Below are 5,811 nucleotides of genomic sequence, written 5' to 3'. Positions count from 1 at the left end.
TGATAGTGGTGTCTATCATATAAATGTTTGTAAATTGAAATACAAAATGATTTAAAGCTCACTGTTAGTTATGGTTTGACCTTTTGATCTCTTAAACACTGTCGTTCAAAAGTTTGGAGTCGGTATGATTTTTTTTTTTTTTTTTTTTTTTTTTTAAGTCTAATCCTCACCAAGGCTGCATTTATTTGATCAAAAATACAGTAAAAAAAGTAATATAAAATGTTAATTTGAATATATTTAAAAATGTAATTAATTTTCAGGAGCCATTACTTCAGTGTCATATGATCCATCAGAAATCATTCCCATATGCTGATTTGGCACTAAAGAAACTTTTTTTTTTATCAATGTTGAAAACAATAGTGTTGCTTAAAAGTACTGTGTAACTTTTTGGCCGTTTAGCAGTTAAAATGGCATGTATTTTGCCAAAAAACATTGTTTTGGTTGTGCTTCGGCTCTGCGTGACTGTGCGGATGAATATAGTTATCCTACGGCTCACAAAACATTCAAAAATGGAAAACGTTATGCGTTTTGGCCTTTCATTTACATGACAATGGTGTTTTAGAGGGCTTGAAAATGCAAGCTTTTGAAAACAAGCTTCAGAGTGCACTTTACAATAACAATAGTTAACAAAGTGCACTTAACAATAGTTAATCGACCCCTTGTAAAAAATAAATAAATACATTTGTGAAAATGGTCACATCATGCACATACGCATTACGTGTTCAGTTTATAGGCACGTTCTTTACTGAGTAACATTGCCAAGTACTGGCCTAACATGCATAACAGCATTTTTAGTAGGTTTCGCAGGTCCGTGTGAACGGGGATCATTTGACAATGTTGTCATCTGTCATCTTTCTGTACATTGTGTAGACGTACCCTCAGTCACATTGTGGAAGATTGTTAAAAGGCTGTAGTTATCAATTCCTGATGAAACTATTACGGAGAGAAAAAAAAGACTAAAAGCAGGAAGTGTTGAGCAGGCCTATACTCGCAAACAGTGTTGGGCAAAGTGTTGTGTTACTCCCTAAAAAAGTAACTAATTGCATTACTTAGTTACTTTTTATGAAAAGTAATACATTGCTTTTGTTATTTTTTCTCACCTGGGATTGGAATTTTAGGGTTTTTTTTTTTTTTAGAAGCAACAAAAAAAATCTATTTTTGGCAAATGTAAAGGCTCTTTCACACCAAAAGTGTAATGAATAAGTCTCAGGTGGAAGTTAAAGTATATTTACACCTGTATAATAGAGGGCCCAGCTCAAACCTTTCAGCTGTGCTGCCATTCTGGATTAAAGGTGCTAAAGAGGATCTTTTCGTCGACTGAGAAACCAAAGACTGTTACTGAGTTTTTGAAATGAGCGCATGCGTAAGAACAACCCCCCTCCTTCACAGCTCATTTCGAAGGAACGCCTCCCAAAACTCGTGCACAGGTATTGGAACACGAGTGTTTACCACTGGCATTCGCTGTGTCGTGTTAGTGGATTCATTATGTCGGACTCACCGCAGGTAACTCATAATCAGCAGTTGTTACTCCTGTCTCCTGACAAAAACATTGCATGCAGCGCCTGTGGAGTGTGGAAAGTTACTGGAGCGCACAGCAGCGCTCGTCTCTCACAAGGAACGTCATGGCAGTGATTGACAAGCCAGAGGGCCAGTCGTTTACGCGATGATCGTTTTAAGGCCCTACCTCATGCACAGATGATGTAAATTAATATTATTCCTTTCAATGTAATAAATAGTCTTTTATCATTTAGTAAAGACAGTTTCAAGTAATATTGCAAAAATGTATAAAACAAAACATCCTCTTTAGCACCTTTAAAGAATAGGCAGAGGTGTAAAAAGTACTCAAAAATGTTACTCAAGTCAAAGTACAAGTAGTGAATGAAAATTTTACTCAATTAAAATTAAAAGTATCTGGCCAGAATCATACTTGAGTAAAAGTAAAAAAAATTGTACTTGAGTATTAAAAAAAGTAAAAGTAACAGCAAGAATGAAAACTAGAGATCTTGTTTAAGCTTTTAATCCCTAAAAACATGAAGTGAATGAACCACATACAAGGTTTTATCCTGCTTTAGAACTGTTTGTATTTAATTGTATTTAATTATCAAACTATAAGACTACTACCTAATGCCAGTATGCAACATGCTACTCAAAGTTGTAAAACCTCAGATTTAACTTAAGCAGAAGCTGATTTTCAAAATTGTGAGTGTCAATCCTAGCTCTTTTTGGGCTGAAAATCAATTCTGCAGTGCTGAAAAGCCTCTCACAGGCAGCCGATGCAGGAAGAGGTGATAGAGGGACCATAGAATCCTTCACATCACGCACCCAAAATCGGCAAATTTCATTGCCAAATCAGAAGCACAATAGAACAGTTTTTCAAATGAAATCAGTAAACTTTATGGCTTCCACAGTAAATGTTGTATTGTCTTATACAGGTGCTGGTCATATAATTAGAATATCATCAAAAAGTTTATTTATTTCACTAATTCCATTCAAAAAGTGAAACATATTACATTCATTCATTACACAGACTGATATATTTCAAATGTTTATTTCTTTTAATTTTGATGATTATAACTGACAACTAAGGAAAATCCCAAATTCAGTATCTCAGAAAATTAGAATATTGTGAAAAGGTTAAATATTGAAGACACCTGGTGCCACACTCTAATCAGTTAATTAACTCAAAACACCTGCAAAGGCTTTTAAATGGTCTCTCAGTCTAGTTCTGTTGGCTACACAATCATGGGCAAGACTGCTGACTTGACAGTTGTCCAAAAGACAAGAAGGGCAAGACACAAAAGGTCATTGCAAAAAAGGCTGGCTGTTCACAGAGCTCTGTGTCCAAGCACATTAATAGAGAGGTGAAGGGAAGGAAAAGATGTGGTAGAAAAAAAGTGTACAAGCAATAGGGATAACCGCACCCTGGAGAGGATTGTGAAACAAAACCCATTCAAAAATGTGGGGGAGATTCACAAAGAGTGGACTGCAGCTGGAGTCAGTGCTTCAAGAACCACTACGCACGGACGTATGCAAGACATGGGTTTCAGCTGTCGCATTCCTTGTGTCAAGCCACTCTTGAACAACAGACAGCGTCAGAAGCGTCTAAAGACAAAAAGGACTGGACTGCTGCTGAGTGGTCCAAAGTTATGTTCTCTGATAAAAGTAAATTTTGCATTTCCTTTGGAAATCAGGGTCCCAGAGTCTGGAGGAAGAGAGGAGAGGCACACAATCCACGTTGCTTGAGGTCCAGTGTAAAGTTTCCACAGTCAGTGATGGTTTGGGGTGCCATGTCATCTGCTGGTGTTGGTCCACTGTGTTTTCTGAGGTCCAAGGTCAACGCAGCCGTATACCAGGAAGTTTTAGAACACTTCATGCTTCCTGCTGCTGACCAACTTTGTGGACATGCAGATTTCATTTTCCAACAGGACTTGGCACCTGCATACAGTGCCAAAGCTACCAGTACCTGGTTTAAGGACCATGGTATCCCTGTTCTTAATTGGCCAGCAAACTCGCCTGACCTTAAATCCATGGGGTATTGTGAAGAGGAAGATGCGATATGCCAGACCCAACAATGCAGAAGAGCTGAAGGCCACTATCAGAGCAACCTGTAGTCTCATAACACCTGAGCAGTGCCACAGACTGATCGACTATGCCACGCCACATTGCTGCAGTAATTCAGGCAAAAGGAGCCCCAACTAAGTATTGAGTGCTGTACATGCTCATACTTTTCATGTTCATACTTTTCAGTTGGCCAAGATTTCTAAAAATCCTTTCTTCGTTTTGGTCTTAAGTAATATTCTAATTTTCTGAGATACTGAATTTGGGATTTTCCTTAGTTGTCAGTTATAATCATCAAAATTAAAAGAAATAAACATTTGAAATATACTGGTCTGTGTGTAATGAATGAATATAATATACAAGTTTCACTTTTTGAATGGAATTAGTGAAATAAATCAACTTTTTGATGATATTCTAATTATATGACCAGCACCTGTATATGTTTTATTTTACCAGTTGTGTACAATCTAAGTATTTCCATTTTGTGCAACTTTACACATTTATTAATAGTAAATTAATAATTAATATATATTGTACATTTTTTAATGGATCACACTACAAACATAATGATCTTATAATAATACATGATGAATTTCTGTGTCCGTTATCGCATAATTCACACTTCTGGACACTTTTGCTTTAACAGACATTAGGCAACACTGCTAAATCAAGCTGTTATATTCATATTTAGTGTCCAACATTCCCAATTTTTCTGATGCATGTCCTTAATTTAATTTCATATGTTGGTATTAATTCAGTGTTTATAATGCTAATACTAGATCTTTTAAAGAATTTTAACCCAAACTGAGTGGGTTTCTAGAGAGCAAAAAAAAAAATTGTGAAAAAAGTGGAAGACTTAAACACAAAGTGTGTAAAATAAACTGTAAAAAGGATTTGATAATCACTAGTGATAGTATTTTATTCTGTGTTGTCATCATTCAGGTTGGATTTCAGCTTTAATGTATGTTTTGTTTTAACAAAGCAGCTGATATTGCCATAGAAACTAGTGGACTGCCGACTCGCTTTCACCACAAAATGGCGGAAACGCAGGGCTGCTGCTGGGCGCCGGTGTTGCAATGGAAATTTCTATTGAGTGTTGCTTCTTGTTGGTGTATATTCTTTGAGGTCAAGGTACTGTGCATTGTGGTAATTGATGCGACATGACGTCACTTCCAAAGGACCAATGACCATGTCTGACCAATTTCATGGAATGTGAAAACGAATCTCATTGGCAGAATAAAAAGCATTTAAATTAAACTGGGCATCAGCACAATCCAATTGGTTTGGTAATAGCAAGGGAAAATAAAATAAAGTGATCTCCAAAAAAGATGTACTTTTTGACTGTAAATAAAATTGTGAGTAAAAAGTACTTTTTCTTAAAATGTAATCAAGTAAAAGTATTGTTTTTTTAATTGTACTCCAGTAAAAATCCCCCAAAATAAAGTACAGTAATCAAGTAAAATTACTCAAGTACTTTACACCTCTGAGAATAGGATCCAAGGAGATGGAAGTTCACCACTTATAAATTTTTGCTTAGTATGGTTGAATTAGATCCTTGAAGGTCAGCAACAAAGACAGTAGTTAATAAAATGAGATTAAATACATAAAGTATGTCTAATTTAGTATAATTACCAAGTGTTTTTAGAAATCATTCCCATATGCTGATTTGGCACTAAAGCATTTGTTGAAAATAGTGTTGCTTAAAAGTATTGTGTAACTTTTGGCCCTTTAGCAGTTAAAATGGCATGTATTTGGACCCAAAAAATTAAAAAAAAAAAAAAAAAAAAAAAAAAATTGTGCTTCGGCTCTGTGACTGTACAGATGAAAATTAATCCTATAGTATATTTTTGTAAAACTCTTAGATTGCATGTCACAGTTTTTATTTTGAAAAACACTGGATGTTTTTGTGCAAGTGAGAGTAAATGAGTGTTCATTTAGTCTAGAACTACAATAACCATGTTTGCACCACACACAAAAACATTTGCTCTCTCTCTCTCAACATGGAGAGCTGTCAACAAATATGAAAACCTAACTTGCATTACTCATTTGCAGAAGTAACTCTTGCAGTAGATAGTTTAAAAAAAAAAAAAAAAAAAAAAAAAAAAAAAAAAAAAAAAAAAGCAGCATTACTACACTAATTACTCAACTTGAGTTTATATCCAATTACTTATTTGTAATGAGTTCCCAACACTGCTGGCAAATAACACTTAAATACAGAACTACATGCTGGGGGAAAGAAAGAAAAAAAGCCAC

Source organism: Megalobrama amblycephala, linkage group LG22 (genome assembly GCF_018812025.1).
Source record: "Megalobrama amblycephala isolate DHTTF-2021 linkage group LG22, ASM1881202v1, whole genome shotgun sequence".
Lineage (NCBI taxonomy): Eukaryota > Metazoa > Chordata > Actinopteri > Cypriniformes > Xenocyprididae > Megalobrama > Megalobrama amblycephala.
This window is presented reverse-complemented; position numbering follows the sequence as displayed.